This window comes from Diabrotica undecimpunctata, chromosome 4 (genome assembly GCF_040954645.1).
Source record: "Diabrotica undecimpunctata isolate CICGRU chromosome 4, icDiaUnde3, whole genome shotgun sequence".
Classification (NCBI taxonomy): domain Eukaryota; kingdom Metazoa; phylum Arthropoda; class Insecta; order Coleoptera; family Chrysomelidae; genus Diabrotica; species Diabrotica undecimpunctata.
Window position 1 is genome coordinate 78,939,913 of NC_092806.1, and position 19,171 is coordinate 78,959,083.

Here is a 19,171-nt window from a genome sequence, read left to right on the forward strand (position 1 = left end):
CCATGAATCCTAAATCAAAAGTAAATTATATTGAGTTATATATAATAAATAAAATTAAAGAACTTCAGCAACAAGGCAAAACTGTTAAGTTGGCATGGACTAAAAGCCACTGTGGAATAACTGGAAATGAAATAGTAGATAAATGGCAAAAAACGCGGTGACACAAGGAGTATTAAATCATTATCTTTGTACGTCTAGAGATATAAAATCAGACATATCCAAAGAGCTTAAAAAATAATGAAAAGAAAGGTATATTAATGAGGGTATAAATACAGGAAACCATTCTTCTTCTTTGTCAACCATTTTCCATCCACTCCTGAATGTAGGTCTCTCCCAATTGCTTCCATCTTTCTCTATCTTGCGCCCATCTAATCCACTGTTTGCCTGCCACTGTTCTTATGTCATCTACCCATCTTTTTTGAGGTCTTCCCGTGCTTCTTGTTGTCGTCCTTGGTCTCCATTCTAGAATTCTCCGTGTCCACCTGTTGTCATTATATCGGGCTACGTGACCTGCCCAGCGCCATTTCATTTTTGCAATTTCTTCCACAATATCCCTAATCTTCGTTCTACATCTTATCTCGGTGTTTCTAATCTTGTCTCTTAGTGATATTCCAAGCATGATTCGTTCCATTGCTCTTTGCGTTGTTTCTAATTTTTTAGCAGATTTTTTGATAAGGGCTACTGTCTCCAAGCCGTAAGTACAAACTGGTAGTATGCATGTGTTATACACCTTTTTCTTTAAGTTTACAGGAATGGAGGTGTTTTTCAAGTTATATGCTAATTTGCCGAAAGCGCCCCATGCCAGTTGTGTTCTTCTTTTAATTTCAGCATCTTGATTTGGTTTTCCTAGTTTGATAACATGACCTAGATATACATAATGTTCAACATTTTCTATGGTATGATTTTGTATTGTTATATTTGTCTGGTCTCGGCTCAGTATTTTTGTTTTGCTATAGTTCATTTTTAAGCCTACCGCTCCTGAAACTGCATTTAATTTTAATTGGGTAGCGGATAGGAACTCCTCTGGATAGTCCTATCAGGGAAAATGAATCAATCCCTGCCCTCCGCAGATTTCAGGGGTCTCCTGACCCGGGAAACTAGTACCTGCTTAGGGTCCCTTATCCAGGGTCACGGATGAAGTCCACAACGGCAGACACGGCGGAGAAGAATACCTTCGGTACGACGTGGATGGCGGAAGTGGCAATCCCCTGATTTTAGGGATTGTATAGAATCACTCGCCAACCCGCTCGGCAAGCGTGGCGTTTTAAATATGTTAAAACCTCCCAAGTTGAAGATGTCGAGTATCAATACGAAATTACCCCAGGTGAGTAGAGTTAAACACTCAGAATCTCACACTGAACAATCAGTCAACCTCATGGATTCTGGGGGAGGCAAATATTCGACTGAATCAAATAAGAAAAACAGGAAACCATTACAGAGCAATAAGAAACCATATTACAGATAAATCTTGGTTTTCTAAAATGGAGCCTACAAAGGATATGACAAGAACTATATATGCAGAATAAGATTTAACCACTGTCTTACACCATCATATATGTTTAAAATTAATATAGCTGACAGTCCCCAATGTACTTTGGTCAGATTGATAACGTACAACACAAAACTTTGGACTGTTCTCTTATATCTAATAAGGTTAATAATTTTTTTAATTCGCTGTATTATTTGACTGACGTCCACCATCCCATTAATTTAAACTATTATTAACATTAAAAAACAATGAGTTTTTATATAGAGTATTGTACAAACATGATTTAGACATTAAACTCAAATTGTAATTGTAAAAAATATATATTAAGTATTAATTTGTAATTTGTTTGAATATAAAAAATATAAAAAAAAGGAAAAAAATAATATTATAAAAAAAATAAAAAGAAATAAAAACAATTAAATAAAAAAATATTAGAAAAAAATACAAAAAAATTAAACAAAAATTTAATAAAATATAGAGAAAAAATGAGAAACTTGGACAGTCCATAGTAAAGTAGCTATCGAATTAAGTAGATAGCTGCAGAAGAGTTTGCTTCGAAACTCTAAAGGCCTCATCGTCTATTTTAAATATAAATAAGTAAAATGCTGGTATGCCTTTGAATAGCAAATTAATTCGACAGTTAGTGTATTTCTTATGTAAGCAAAACGCCATCAAAAGCTCTGAGGGGGAGCCTTGTAACTGGCTCCCTACATAAGAGGGTTGGAAATCTTTTGATTCCAAGCCTTACTTCAAAGGACTTGTGAGTGAATGTATCTCCATAGGTTTGGTTCTTCAGTGACCGTTGAAGGATAAGGATTGTTAATGTGAGCAAATATAGCTCCAGAGAAGTAAAATCACTTTTAGTTTATCGACTTATAATTAACTATTTTTATAGTAGAGAAGCCTCAACACGGCCGTAGCTGACTATACAATATCAAATAATTCTTTCTTTATAACACGCAAAAGAGAAAACCGTTATGAGAAAAATGCCCGATTTCGACGTAGAGAAATATTTTATACGTGAATTGAGAGTGTTTTAAAATGCACATGCCTCAAGGGCGGTGTGTGAGAACGAACTGATAAAATACTACTTGATGCGTAAAAGTGAAGATTACCCCTCTTGTATTTAGGTGTGAAAACTATTTAAGAGGCTGTGGCGCCAATGAGTCGGGTATCCCGAGCAAACTTGATGAAATGACTATTTTACTTATTCTACACTAAGAAAAGTCTAAGGAATTATATTTTTATTTTATATTTTAAAACGATATGTTCATTTCTGGAACATAGACTGCCCGCGTTAAAGTATTTACTTCAAAACGAAAGAAAGAGTGATTTGAGAAAGTAAGCAAACTTAACTTAAATGTAATTTAAGAAATAACTATTCCTAAACTAGAGTAATACATATAAATGTAACAAAATTTAAAATTTTAATTTTCTTCTTTGTCCACAGGAAGAGGACAGAGTTTTGTAATGGGTCTGTTAAAATATCCATCTCTAGTCTTTATTTTAACACTACGGACCTTATCGTCCTTACCAGTAAACAATTCAACAATTCTTGCCAATGGCCAGTGTAGGGGTGGAACTTTATCTTCCTTTAATAGAACTAAGTCGTTAACTTCTAGGTTCTTCTGTGGTAAATCAGCCATTAACTGTGTGGCTGTCTTTGCTTTAAATTTAAAACAATCGTGACATTTATTAATTATTCTTTTAATTTCTTTGAGACCATTTAGACACCAATATCTTAAACGAAAATTGGAAAGAGTATTTTGAGGGCCTGCATGACATAATCTTATATATTCTCTATGCAGCATTAATTTTACTATGTGATTATGAGAGGGTAGAAGTAATGGGTACTTCTGTTCGTATGGGACGTTTGAGTACCTTACACGACCACCTACACGAATAATTTGCTGATTACCTATGAATGGGTTGAGTTTTAAAATTGTTCTATTTGAAATTATCTCCTTATTTTTAAGACAAGAAAATTCTCGAAATAAGTGTGCCTTTTGCAAAAGTTTTATTATTAAATTTTCAGCATTTTTTAATTCTGAAACAGAGAAGGGTCCAACATATTTTTCATTTGGAAACTTGAAATTGTGAATGTACCTGAGAATAAGTGTGATACTGCGTTGTAGTTTTGAGAAATTTTGAAAATTTGAGAGATAAATTTTCAATGAAACTTATTGGGCTTTCTTGTGCTAGATGAACTATTTTCTTTTCCTCGGGTATTTTACTTACATTTGGTTCTGAATCATAAGAAGTTAAATCTAAGTCATAATTAAGTAAAAATGAGGGACTTTGAAACCAAAATTTTGAGTTTAGAAGTTCAGGAGCAGACATGCCTCTTGACGCAATATCTGCGGGGTTTTGTTTTGACTTTATATATCGCCACTTAAATTGTGGGTTTCCTTGTATTTCAGAAACTCTATTAGCAACAAACTGTGACCATCTCGAGCTATGTGAGCCTAACCAAGCAAGTACGATTTCTGAGTCCGTCCAGCAGTTTATTGAGTCTATTTGAGTTAATTTATTATTTAAAATTTCAACTATTCTTTTAGTGAGTTTGCTGCATAAAACAGCACCCATAAGTTCTAACTTAGGTAAAGTTAATGTTTTTATTGGAGCTACCCTACTTTTAGAGGTGATGAGTGTAGAAGAGACATTTCTTGAGCTATAAGTAACTCTAATATATATGCAGCTGGCGTATGCCTTTTCACTAGCGTCGGAAAATGCGTGTATTTGCATACGACATATATAATTTTCAATAAAAAAAGGTCTATGAATTTTTAAATGTTTTAGTGCTGAAATATGTTTGAGAAAATTTAACTATTTATTTAAGAGTGTAGAGTCTAAACTTTCATTCCACTAAATTTTTGAAAGCCAAATTTTTTGCATTATTATTTTTGCAGTTACTATTACAGGATTAATTAATCCCTTGGGGTCGAAAAAACTTGCGATTATCGAGAGCACTTGTCTCTTAGTGTAGGAATCTTTTATTTCGATTTCTGGTACTGAAATAGAGAAACTATCTAATTTAGAGTCCCAACAAAGACCTAGTATTTTATTGGAATGATTTTCTGGAGATATGACATACGTAGAGTCAGTTGAAAATTGTGAAATATTTTCTAAAAATTGTGGTGAATTTGAACACCATTTGTGAAGAGATATGCCTGCCTTTTGTAGCAGTGCAGTGATTTGCTCATGCGCAAGTATGAGTGTTTCAATACTATTTGTACCATATAATATGTCATCAATATAGCATAAATTAATGAGCATATCATGAGCGAGAGGATATTCTTCCTTATGCATGTCTGCGAGTTCAATTAAACATCGTGTGCTAAGGAAGGTAGCTGGTTTCGTTCCATAGGTAACCGTTTCCAATTGTATACATTTTAACGGCTCCGAGGGAGAGTTGCGCCACAAAATATTTAATAAGAAAGTTTGGTTGGGGTTAATTCTGATTTGTCTAAACATCTTTTTTATATCAGATGTGAACACATACTTGAAGAGTCTAAAATTGACTAAAGTGTCAAATAGTTCTGGTTGTGTGGTATAACCCTTTAACATAATATCATTAAGGCTAAAACCAGAAGTAGTTTTCATCGATGCGTCAAAAACTACGCGCAAACGAGTTGTGAGAGAAGTGTCTTTTTCTACACTGTGGTGAGGCAAGAAATACTTGTTTTCTAAATGTATATTCTGCAGAGACAACGGAACATATTTTGCATGTCCTAATTGAACATACTCATCTATAAAGGATTTATATTGTTTATAAAGAGAACTATTTTTTGAGAATTTGTTCTCCAAATTTAGAAATCGCCTTCGCGCCATTTGGAAAGAGTCGCCCAATTTATTATTTTCATTAGGCGTGCATAGGGGTAAATCTACTTGGAACTGTCCATTCGGTATGATTTGTGTTGTGGATTTAAATATTTTCTCAGCCTTTTCATCATCAGGACTTAAACGCTTTATTTCGGTAACTTCTTCAATGTCCCAAAACCTTTGGAGAAGATTATTTATATTTTCTTCTTCAGTGTGAGATTGAACAAATAAAGAAATATGACTCGAGTGTGAATAGTTACAGTTTGAGTGAGAGTGCATCTTTTTCTTAGATGAAACTTATGGAGATAAGTTACCGAACATGACATATCCTAAATGAGTGTTTTGAAGCACTGGAAGACCTGCTCCAATATGAATTAAACCATCCTTTATTAGATCACAGTAAATTTCTGCACCTAATAAGAGATCGATTCTCCCTGGGGAGGAGTAAGAGGGATCACTGAGCTTTATGCCATCTGGTATTTTTATTTTGCTACGATCTAGAGGTACCTGAGGTATTTTACACGTAATATTATCCAAAACTGCACATGATACTTCAAATTTCATTTCATTGTTTTTATATGGGAAAAATTCAATGTTCACCATTTCATTTGAGATGGAACAATTTTGAGAGATTGTGGAAATTTGTAATTTTTTATTAGTGGTAGAGTAATTTAGTTTATTTACTAAATCTTTTGTTGCAAAACTCGATTGAGATCCATTATCGAGAAGACATCTTGCGTGTACAGGTTGTCCACTTTCAGAGTAAATTGCTACCAGCGCTGTGGCTAGCAAAACTTCGTTTTTTCGATTGAAAGTTGAGAGAGAAGAGATGCAAGATGAATTTTGACTTTGTGTGTCTAAGAGTAGACAATATTCATTTGTCTGAGTGCTTAAGTGAGTAGAAGTGTTTGGTGATTTATTATATAAATGTAGATAATTAATTCTTTGAGTAACTTGGGCATTATTACTCCTTTGAGGAGCATGAAAATGACTTTGAGAGATATGTGGTGCACTATGGCGAGTTTGTGAATCGCCTTGTCTACTTGCGGACGATTGAGAGGTTTGTGGTGCATTAAAGCGTGATTGTTGCCTATTGGCGTGACTTTGATTACCATTATGTGAGTTTGAAGCACTTTGATTGCTTCGAGTGGGAGAGAATAAATTATTTTCATGAGTGTGAGAAAAATTATTTTCTTCATGCAGAAGTGTATTGTGCTTTTTATTGCAAATTTTACATGTGTATTTAGAGATGCATTTATCAGTAAAATGCTTAGTGTCAAAACAGTTTCTCCAAAGCTGTGCTTGCTTTACAAAATTAAACCTTTCTCGAGAATTTGTGTCTTTAAATAAGTTACACTGATATATTTTATGACCAGTTTGTTTACAAAATATGAAATTTTCATAGCTAGATTTATTATTATTTATAGTGGAAATATGAGCAGTTTTTTGAGTGACTTTATTATTAAACTTTGACTGAGTTTCAGTGTAATTAAGTTTCTCTAAAACATTACATCTTTTTTCTAGAAATTCAAAAAATTGTTTGAGTGTTGGAACATTCTTAGAACCTACTTCATATTCAAAAGCCTTGTGAGAAGCAAAATCTATTTTTTCTAAAAATATTTCTATTAAAAGGAGGTCCCAATGTTCAATTGGAACTTCGAGATTACTAAGAGCTTGAAGCGTTTGCTTCGTGTGTACAAGAAAATCTCTTAGTACCTGAGAAGTGCATTTAACTAGAGATTGAGACTTTAACTTTTTTATAAGAGTACTTATCACTCGTGATTTGTCATCATATCTTTCTTTTAGGGTTTTTATAGCGATAGCAAAATTTGCATCTACTACTTCGATACTGCTAATTAAGTTTAAAGGTTCTCCTTTGAGGAAAGATTTTAAATATATAAACCTTTGTACATTATTTAAACTTAAATTGTTTGTGATCAGAGTTTCAAATAGTTGAAAAAATTCATTGAATTCTGAGAAATTGCCGGTAAAGGTTTTCATGCTAATTTCAGGCAGCCTCGCACTGGAAACAGCATTATTATTTGAGCTAGGTACTTTATTTTCAGTTAAATTTGATTCTATTATTTTTCTTTGCAAACCTTTAAGTGTCTTGAAGTATTTTTCTTCAACATTTGCTCGATCAGCTGATTGTTGGTCGCTGTCAACAGTCTGTTCGATTTCTAATTGAATTTGTTCATATTGTGTGAAAAAATTAAAAAGTTTTTCTTTCCTATTTTCAAAATCAAGTATTCCGTTTTCTGTGTCTTTATTGGCTATAAACCATTCTGAGATACGTGTAATTGATGCTTTAAGTGATTTGCGCTTTTTCTTTAAAGCTTTAAAAAATATAAAAAGAGTTTTAACCTCACCAAATGTTTTTCAAGTATCCACTTTAATTACCGCTGTCGCTTACCAACACATAACGCACTTTTCACAAAACACACGTGTCTAATCTTGAACGAAGTGTGCAATCTTTCTTCTAGGGACGAGAAACCATTATTCTTTCTTCTTGTTGTCCTCCGGCGTGTGTAATCCTTTTCTTTCTTCAGTCCTGTTTCATCAAATAATCTGTGCTCGATAGGACCACGAATGTGTGGGAGCCTTATAACTGGCTCCCTACATGAGAGGATTGGAAATCTTTTGATTCCAAGCCTTACTTCAAAGGACTTGTGAATGGATGTATCTCCATAGGTTTGGTTCTTCAGTGACCGTTGAAGGATAAGGATTGTTAATGTGAGCAAATATAGCTCCAGAGAAATAAAATTCACTTTAAATTTATCGACTTATAATTAACTATTTTTAGAGTAAAGAAGCCTCAACACGGCCGTAGCTGACTGTACAATATCAAATAATTCTTTCTTTATCACACGTAAAAGAGAAAACCGTATTTATGAGAAAAATGCCCGATTTCGGCGTAGAGAAATATTTTATACATGAATTGAGAGTGTTTTAAAATGCACATGCCTCAAGGGCGGTGTGTGAGAACGAACTGATAAAATACTACTTGATGCGTAAAAGTGAAGATTACCCCTCTTGTATTTAGGTGTGAAAACTATTTAAGAGGCTGTGGCACCAATGAGTCGGGTATCCCGAGCAAACTTGATGAAATGACTATTTTACTTATCCTACACTAAGAAAAGTCTAAGGAATTATATTTTTATTTTATATTTTAAAACGATATGTTCATTTCTGGAACAAGCTCATTTAATGATTTCAAAGGAAGTTATAGGGCGCAAAAGGTTAAGCCTGCTTTTAAAACGCCACCTAGAGGTTGCAAAAAGAAAATCACAAAGCACTGAACCCTGGAAGAGCAGCCAAATTGGACATTTTTGATAAACCGCATATGATTTTCAATATGTAAACAATAATCAGTCTATGCTTACAAGAATCAAAAAGGGTACATAAAATATGGTTGCCCCTAAACATGGTGAAAATGTTACCATAGTTTTATAAGGAAACACACTGGGCCAAGTCGTATCTGTAATGATTTTCTTCAAAGAAAAAAAGATGCAGCCAGATTGGCAAGATAATCTTTCAGCTGATTCGACCACGGAAATGACAGAGAAAAGATCAATTACAGCATCTGTTGCAGTTTCGCAACTGTGTATAAACATTTATAAAATATTAACAGACTTTTTGATAGTTTCGATTCTCCCCGTATAGTTAAACTAAGATTTGCCTGTACGAAAAACACAGCGGCTTTTAGAACTAATTTGCAAGACCAGCCATTTGCGAAATAACCACACACATGTGTATGGGCGTTTGGGTTAAAGGTACCTGAGACACTTGGCATCGGTCCTTTGACCGAGGAAGTCGGTTTATGCAGAAAAGTTGCAATATGAATTTTGTGGTTCCTGGTGTACGTCGATGAAGACGTCGTTGGTAATAGCGGTTGGTGCTATGATTTATGGGGTAAAGTACAAATTATACTATTTGTTGCCAAAATTACATTGCTGCATATATCAAGTACGTTTACTTGGTATATAGATGTCATATTTGCTTGGAACTTTTTATCAGTTGTGCCGCGATCGCGATTGAACTTTATTGAGAACATTTTATTACCTTTACGTAGATTTGTTTATTTTTTATATTGTAATAATAATTTCATTATTTTGTTTTGTATGTATATCACAGCTTTTACGTGATGAGTTTAGTAATTGCATTAATTTTATTATTAATTTAATGTGTATTTTATTACCGAGTATATTTTTGAGTTTATTAATATTTGTATTACGTTATAAATATTTCATTGAATTGTCTTCGATTGCATTTTGTATGTCTTTATTAACAAGGCTGATTAATTTTACCACCGATTATTTATATGTATCGATGTTTTTATTTTACCAGTTCTGAGATTTTAGTCTTTTGAGTTATTGTCGCCTGTACACTTTTCTTATGTAAATTTATTCTTGGCTACAAATAAATATTGTTTTTAACATATTTGTCACGTTGCAATTAATTTGTAGCTCGTTATAGTTTTATTATATTTTAACGTATGTATATTCGTCTTTGGCTTTTATTTAATTGCAAATAGAGTTTTATATAGCCCTCTGGCTTTCATTTTTTTCTATTTTAATATACATACCTAATGCGAAAGGGGGAAACCAACGAGTTCTGGATTGAACAGAATATTTTCTCTCTCTTTCTGATGACCCAATTGTTATATTGAGGTCATCGTATGTATAGAACGCAACAGCATCAACCTTTACAAAATGGGTACACCACTTTGCAAAGTTCAAACCGCGAGGTCCCGTTTTACTGATTTTCGATGCAGTTAACTCTCACTTAGACGCAGGTATTATTAATGCGGCTGACTTACATGAAATTACACTTTTTTGTATTCCTAGCAACATTAGTCACGAGCCTATAGACAAATCTGTGTTTGCATCTTTTGAAGAATATTGAGATCAAGATGTTCTGCGGAATATTATAAAACTGTGTAAAATTTCTTAAATGTTAATAAACGTATGTTTCTGATTTAATAAATGCCTTTATTTAATGGATATCTTGCAATAAACTACCCCAAAAACAGTTAACAATAATTTTAATAAAGTCCAAAATCATGAATCAGGTGAATACACAAAATAAAACAACAAAAAAAAAACAGGTGGGCCTTATTTGTAATCACTTTACTTAATAAGGCCCACAACACTGATTTTGGAAAAAACACAAAACCTTAACAGTATTAAAATTTAATAACTTTAACATAATAATATACCAGACATATATACCTTCCATTCGTTTTCCACTGCTTTAAGTAATTCATTAGAATATTTATTAATTATTTAAAAATAATTAAATAAGAACAAATAAGAAAATAATAAATGTATTACTACTACTACTATCGGTTTACAGCGTTCTCCGACGCCTTCCGACTCCTAACCGCCATTCTTCTCTATTCAGCCATAGGCCTAAATGTATTACTGATTATTCTTGATGGTATACATTTTTTAAATAAACTCATTTATCTAATATACAACTTCCCATGCAACGTAAGCTATAATACTTATATATATTTTACCGTGTACAACTAAAGAAAAACTACCTACTCGCTGTTTACTATTGACCGTTAACACTTTATTGAGGAAATGCTAAGCAACACGCGCTTCTCTCCATACCATACCAGTAAGTACAAAGATTGTATTATAGAAAAAAAATATTACTTAGCACTTTGCTTCTGACATGCCCAGTTCCTTCTTTCGAAATGCTTTAAGAAACATAAACATTTTATGTTTATTTAGTAATCTAAGGTATTTATATAAGATGTGTATTTATATGTAGCTAGTTAGGCGGTAAAAAGTCTACATTTTATTTAGTTATTATTTTTAATAAATTATCAGATTTATTATATAAAATATAATATATAATATATAAAACAGATTAAGGTGTACAACAAATTTAAAGTAAAACTTCCATGCCATAATAATCTCCAATTAACTTCACCACGTAATAGATTAGTACAGGCGGGATCTGTTTTGGATTAGACATTTTCCATAGGACTTTATTTTTTTGCTGAAATCTGCTATTTTATTAAGTTTGTGCTTAATTTTTTATTTTTAGCAAAATCTGGAAAAAATCGAAAATTTTTGTTTTTTGCTCCCACGTTTTTGTCTATAATTCGAGTAATATTGCCACTACAAACAAAAATATAGACGGTAAGAGTTTCGTGTTTCAATATTACATAATATATATAAACATATAAAGTGTTTCTCCTTTAATAGGTTTTGACTACTTAGACATAACTTACAGCCTTCATATTTCGCTTACAAAAACTTTATGATAACACTGAAACGTGTGCTAAATTTCGTTAGGATCGGTTTAATAATTTTTGCATAATAATTTTGCAATCCAAGGTCCGCAAAACACGTAAATTTTCAAAATTATGCTTGACACAAAATAAGCACTTAAACAGTCGAAAAAATTTTTACATATAAAGAAAGACTTAACTCAGTGTTCAATTTCATTTCTTTCGATATATCAAGATCTTCTGTAAGGTTCATTTGTCTAAAATTTTTTATTAGAAATGTTATATAAAATTTTACTATCTTTTGAAGGAAAAAAGGAATGATTATTAAATCTGATGTGATGGCCAAAGTTTGATGTATCTGTATTATTTTGATTCTCTGAAAAAGGATTCTCATTTTGTGATATTCTACCTGTGGATATTCTACCCACAATGTAGATGTAAGTCATGTTATAATATCCACAACAGAGTTTGTAAATACTTTTATTTATGTAAATTGTCAATTTTATTTTTGTTTTTATTAAAGATTGACTTAACGTTGTTTTCGGTTTTGAAAGAGATGTTTAAGTTACATTAAGATTAAGATGATATTGACCTTCCAATGACCTTGTATACAGTAAAAGGAAAACCATTGTTAACTGCTATTTATTTAATAATTGAGATTTCTTTCTTATAACTGTCTTGGGACATAGAGATATTAAAATGTTTATGGACTAGCTGGATGTTCATGGAATAGCTGCCGTCTTATGTTGAAAGGAATAATTAAATGATGTAGGTATCCTATGATCGGTTTGAGAAGGTTTTACAAAAACTAAATATTCCAGTGTACAAAAAGAAGAAGAAATATTTTAATGGTTAAGTCTAACAAGTTGATAATTTTATTGTTTTCTAACTCTTAAGTAAACTTAATTGTTGGATGTAAGTTATTAATCAATGACAGAATGTTGTGTGGTTCTCTACATGGGCCTTGTAGGCGGGCGATTTTTGTCGAAAAAGGTCGATTTCATATCCACAAGCCGAAAATTGTTTTAATCGTTAAATTACTTACACAAAGAAAGACAGGGGACGCGTCATCGTATGGAATTGACTGAAGCCGACACCAGAATTGACCGAAACCAGAAAGGTTACCAGGTCATATCTTATTTCTTCAGTAGATTAAGAATATTATCAATAAAGCAATGAATAGATTGCTGCGATTAATCGGCGACGGCGACAACGTTAGTACTGCGCTCTCTCGTAATCGTTGCGAATTTAGAATGGTCCCAACAGAGAAATTAATAGAATTGGTAAAAATATATAATGCTTTATGATTTGTCACACGAAGATTATAAACACATCAGAAAGAAAGATAAAGTATGGGATGAAATTGGCCAAGAGATAAAAGAATCCCGTAAGTATTTTAATTTAAGATTTTTTATTCACTTTAATTATTTTATTAAATAATTATTTTTATATATTCACTTTAATTATTTATATAATAGAGTTTTCAAGTATTAAAATAGTTAACAATTTTTTCTATAGTTGAAAATGCTAAATTGGTTGCACGCCTTGGGTTTCTTTCTATATTAATAAAAGCTATGTTAAGTTTTCTTCAGTTTCCGAAAACTCTAGTCCTTGTTGGTTTACTTGAATACGTAAAAATTATGCAAAATGCAACAAGTTTCAACAATTGAAATTGCCGTTTTAACTTTTGTCTAAAACACGATACGTTTTGTCACACGTCTAGCTCGGCATAAACGAGTATTATAATTTTCTTTTCATCTGTCGTTTCTAGATTATTTGTAGGAAAAAGGTCTTATTAAAAAAGATTTCAAAGCAAAGGCCTCATCTCGAATCAAATCGTGTGCACGAGGATCTACTTGCCCAGGAAGATTTTTATCTTCAGGAACATTTATTAAACCTGCCTTAAATCTCTGCTGTTATCGGTTCAGAAAGAATTATTGGCTGTAATCTTTTACGTATAGCTTCATATACTTCATTTATAATTGTAGTAACTGTTGAAAATCCAACACGATAACTATGCCCTATTGTACTGAAGCTCTCACCTGTTGCTAAAAACCTAAAACAGTATATTTTTTAGGTGAGGAACTGAATAGAAGGTAGAGTTACGTGATTCTTATGTGCGATACTTAAGAGTAATCAAAACAAGAACTTGGCAAGCTGCACAGAATAAAACATGGAAATGGGCTGAAAGTATTTTTCTTGCTTTTTGCTAAATCCTCTTCAAATGTGCCGGAAATTCCGACTCAAGTAGAGTCTGTAACTGAGAAAGATGATGGTGTAGATGATTCGGGTAACGAAGAGAGTGAACTTGGTGATATATCTGAAGTAACGATACCTTCAAAAAATAAAGAGTCTACTACTTGTGCTGCTGTCACCACCTTGATCATAGAACCAGAATCAAAAAAATTTAAAGAGGGAAATATACAAAATACAGAACCAACAACTTCAGTTGACTCTATAAGCAGTTATTTTGAAAGCAGAAAAAAAAACAGAAAAAGACTCAACAGATTTATTGTTTCTATCATATGCAGGCTTGATTAAACAATTTTCTGGAAAACGTTAGGCTGAAACCAAACTACAAATTGCCCAAATAATTGTACAGCAAGAGGTTGCACCTCTGATTCGAACTTCTAAAAAAGTTCACTTATTTCGCCAGACCAAGGAACGATTCCACTTGAACGCAATCCACGTACCACTAGTGCAGATTGCGAACAATTATTTCCAGCTTTAACAGCCACCTTTTTACGAGTGTTGATATTTAAAAAAATATAAAAATAAAAATACAATGAGTGATGATTGATTTACCTCAAAGTAATGGCTAGTCTTACTTTCGCTTAAATATGTTTACGAAAATTGCTATAAAGCTTAGAAATATCTTCCTAATTAAGTTTAAAATTTCATCAAAACAAGTAATTTTCATTCTGAAGTATTTATAGAACCGATTTTCTTCAGATTGAAGAACCGAAGTTGTGGCATTAACGACGTATGAAATTCTCCTTTTTGTTGTCTTTCCAAATTTATCTTATGAGTGCGAATTTTTCTTTTTCTATAAAAAGTATTAATAGATATTAAAACTTGCCCATTATATGAAAACAGATATTTGATATAATATTTCCAGATACCTAGTGAATACATAATAAGACAATCTTTAATTATAATATATATATTTATATATTTTACCTTTGATCCTCGTCTGCTAAAGCAACCAGCAAGATCAAATCATTCTCCGATTCTGAAGAATCCATTCCAGACTATGCTGTAGTCGTCGGTTCAATGTGATCAATGAGACAAAGCACGTCGTGGTTATATCGACTAATCGCAGCAATGTGTTCCTGACATGAAAAAATGCTGTCGCTTATATTGCGAGATAAATCGTGTCGTCGACGCACATATTAAATCGATGTGTTCATTCCTTAAATAATTTTTTTTCAAAATTTATAATTCAAGACTGACATAATGATCATTTTTTGAACATGATTTTATCATAACATGTTATTTACTAGATCGATATAGCGTTTCAGTAAATCGGTAAATTGAAGTTGAAATCAGTAGATTTACTGAAAAATCAGTAGACTTGGTAACCCTGCGAGAGATCGTAATGGGCAACGTACAGGCACCAAAACGTGGCGGTCACATCAAAACTGGCTTCATTTTTCGAAAGTTTATTAAATGAGTGTTACCTGTCCTCTCTCTTTCCTTGTCTAAGATAGATTATCATGCCAATATGCTATGTTTAAAAGTTTACCGAAAATTTTCCATGACAAACTATGTATAGTATTTATAAAGTCAGTTGAAACACCCAAAAAACTAGTTGCGGACAAACATTAAAAGAATAATATCATATTACCAGACATGGGCGCATCATTTACTTTTATATTCAAATATAGATTAATGAAGAACAGAATAAGAACAATTTTAATTTACTTAAAACTGTCGTAAAGTACATAAGTGTATAAAAAAGTTTTTAACATGTCATATTTAGCAACAAAAATAATTTATATATAAGCAATAGGCCATATTGACAGTATAATGATTTAAAACAGTTACTTCGTAAAATAATAAACATTTCAGCTCTACAGCACTGGCATGAATCAACAGCGTTTCTTATCTGTACACCATCGCCGCCGGCTGAAAGCGAACCTCCAAGTAGTTTGTTAAATATTGGTGATTTTGAATAACATATCAATGTCCAATATTTATTTGATGGGATGTATCTTTCATTCTTTCTTTCTTCTATCTCTTTCCTACGAAGTACGGGGATTGTTCAAATACGTTTAAAACATTGACGCGTGTTATTTATACTTTATCTTGCTTACTGGTAAATGTAATATTGAACTGCCCTTATAAATCTTGTCGGAGTGAAATGTTTCAACTGACTTTATAAATACTATACCTATGTCTAACAATTTTTAAACAAATTATGAAAAATTATGTTGAAAACTGTATTTTTTTATAATTTGGGTTATTTTAAGACAAAAGTTATTCTTGTCAATTTAAAATAACAATTAAAAAAGCCGAAAAAAGCCAATTTTAGCATTTTTCGATTTCATTTTTCAAGTCCAGTTGTTTTAAAATGCGCAAGTCTATTTTGATTCTATATTGCAAAAATAACTTTAAAAAATCAATAAACAAATTTATATTATACTGTTGCGTTTCGGGATATATAGACTTAAGAACCGCCTGAACTTTCACGTTCAAAACACATTGCTTATTTCTTACATTTCCACATATTCCACAAGCTGAATCTTATTTTACTCGAAAGGATATGATGCTACAACATTAAAGTAAAAAGTTTTCCCAAAGTTAACCACGGGAACCCACTTACGTAAAACAATTTTTAAACAAATAAAAAATTGCTTTTCTATTGGAAACCAATTTATTGGTTTCTACTGCTGTGTTATTTAATTATTTATTTAAGCTAAAAAAAGTTTTTTGTCAAAAATAAACTTGAGTTAGGTGTTTATGTTATCTAAATAAATATTAAAATAAAGTAAATATTAATAAAATATTTGACATTATAAAACAAGATTCTAATATTTTTAGCTTTTAATCGTAATAGGATCCCGTGGTAAACTTTCGGTAATCTTTTTAACTGTAATACTGCAGTGTCATATTCTTTCGATTAAAACAAGATTCAGCTTGTTGGTAAGAAATAAGCAATGTATTTCGAACGTTAAAGTTCAGAGGTTCCTCTAGTCTATACTTATATCTCGAAACGCAAAACGGTATATCAATTTGTTTATTGATATTTTAAAGTGATTTTTGCGATATAAAACCAAAATGAAATGGCGACTTTTGAAACTACTTGACTTCAGCTTTTATCTCATATTTTTGATTTTTTTTAATTCGATGTCCAACCTATTGAAAAATTGAATCAAAAAACGCTATAATTGGTGTTTTTTGACATTTTTAATTGTTTGTTTGAATTTTACGCTTAAAGTAAGCATTTTACGAAAAAATCACAAGAATAACTTTCGTTTTAAAATAAATCAAATTATTTAAAAAAAGTAAACAAAAGTGTTTTTAAGAGAATCAAGAAAAAGATCAGCAAATAGGGAGAGTGGGTTTCCTATCGCTAAACCATCAGGTTTAAAATATTATTAAAGATCAGAAAATCTTGGAAAAGGCAAAATTATAGAGAAGTACAATTTGTAATTTGTGAACATTAAGTGGTGTCAATGGTTTTTTTCAGTAAAAGGTTATTGATGATTGGAATGGTGTCTAATCTGGGAAAATTGGTGAAAAGGTTTTTTACAGCGAAAGGGACTGTAGTAAAGTTGTTTAGGAGGAGTAGTTAAAGAAAAGTTTGGAATTTAAATCTAAAGTGTTGTTGACAGTATAATTACGAAAGTAATTAATTAGATCTTTAAGCAGTGTTAATAAATTTTGCTAGTAAAGCTAATGGAGTATTGACAAATCTAACTACTGCTGCTATTGGAGAGGTAACTTTATGAAGTTTTGGAAGACCTTAAGGCCGTGGCATTGAAGGATTGCTAGAAATAATAGTTTTGGAATTAATTTCAAGTTTTTGAAAAAAATATGTAAACTCCATTCGCTTAACTCGGGCACATTTTGACAGATTCATTGTCGGAAACCTACAACACAACAATTCCTACTTCTCAGTATTAATAGCTCAAGTATGCTACTATTGCAGACTTCTTTCTTAAAAAAAAAGAAGAATTATTCTAAATAGTGGAAGTGTATACTAAACCCATCAAATTTTGGGTAGTATATATTTAAAAAATATTTTTAAGTTGTTATAATTTAACATTTTATTTATTTATTATATGGTGCAGATAAATAAATATTGATTGTCGGTAATTAGCAAAGTTCTATTTTATTTACTATTTAGTTTGTTTACTATTAATATTGGCTATGAGTACGTGTACTTGGTTGTATAGTAATTTCCAGCCACTTTTAGTCTGTCAAAAAGTAACTAACTTCGCAAAAAAATAATTACTAAATTCACTAGACAGTTCGGACTGGGAATAGCGAACCGAGTATAGCATTAGAAATGTTGGTTGTTAAGTCACTTTACGTTTGTTCATTAGAGTTTTGTTAAATGCAGCGAATAAGTTGTTGGATTGAAAAGATTCTTTGTTGATATAATCTGTATTGTATGATTAGAAGACAATTAGTTATATATATATATATATATATATATATATATATATATATATATATATATATATATATATATATATATATATATATATATATATATATATAATTTATTATTATAAGTTTGTGAGTTTTTTTTTGTTAGAAATAGATTTAAAATGTTTAAATGTTAAAAAAAATTTTGAATGAAAAGTTGACATAATTATTGTTAGAAGGTTATTTTTGGATAGACTGACTTAATGTAAGAAGACATGACATTTAGTTAATTTGGTTGTTGGAAGTTGGTTTTAACAGTGTCCAATATCAAATCTTCAGAATTCATATCCGAAATTGGACAGTATAATTTTATCACCCAGTAGACCGAATGAATCTATTTGTTATTAAATACACACACGTAGTTAATTAGGTTACATACACATTTGGTCAATTATAAATAATAATTTGGACATCAGTCAAAAGTACTGACAAAGTTAAACAATTTACATAAATTAAATACACATATCACGCTAGGTACGCGAAAAATATTAACCCAAATAGAATTTATATAAAACTAATATCTCTTGACTAGAGAAGCATTCAATCAAAATTCACTCAACGAACATATAGTCTTCAACGATCAACTTCATCAGTCTCTACTCAAAGTAATCCCGGGTCTACACCCATAGTGTACGTCTCAACAATAAACTCTGCTACTATTATTTGGTGTTTCCATTACAACAGAACGAACATCTTCACTGAGCCAACGAAGGGAATTTGTTCATGGTCCTATCGAGAAACAGAATACTTCAAGGAAGTTTGAGAGAGCCTATACAGTCCACGCCAGCAACACCCTCAGTAGCAGAGAGAGACCACTAGACCCGGGAGAACGAGAGCAGTACCAAAGCCAAGAGCCATACTAGAGCCGAGAGCGGTACCAAAGCCGAGAGCCATACTAGAGCCGAGAGCGGTACCAGAGCCGAGAGCAGTACCAAAGCCGAGAGCCATACTAGAGC

At 31.8% G+C, this 19,171-nt stretch overlaps 1 protein-coding gene across 1 annotated transcript in view; it reads right to left on the minus strand.

Moving 5' to 3' along the window:
• Nucleotides 1-19,171, minus strand: part of sha (shavenoid) — a 641,875-nt gene that overhangs the window by 356,751 nt on the left and 265,953 nt on the right. The gene's annotated exons all lie outside the window — the stretch shown is intronic.